This window comes from Penaeus monodon, chromosome 29 (assembly GCF_015228065.2).
Source record: "Penaeus monodon isolate SGIC_2016 chromosome 29, NSTDA_Pmon_1, whole genome shotgun sequence".
NCBI lineage: Eukaryota > Metazoa > Arthropoda > Malacostraca > Decapoda > Penaeidae > Penaeus > Penaeus monodon.
Window position 1 is genome coordinate 28103932 of NC_051414.1, and position 238 is coordinate 28104169.

The following is a 238-nucleotide window of genomic DNA, read 5'->3' on the forward strand; positions in this document are numbered from 1 at the left end:
GACTGTATTGTCCGTAAATTTATATTTTACTCCTGCAAGCGAACTGTGTAATTTATAAAAGTAACAACTTTACGCTTGAAGTCGCTTTATTTTATGTAAACATGGGATGATAATTGACAATATACATCTTAAAGGATGGACACACACACCCAATGGCATCGTATTATGGGACACAGATCACCAGTTAGTAAATGCGATTATTATTATCAGCGTGGATAATTCCATGTAACCGTCGAGA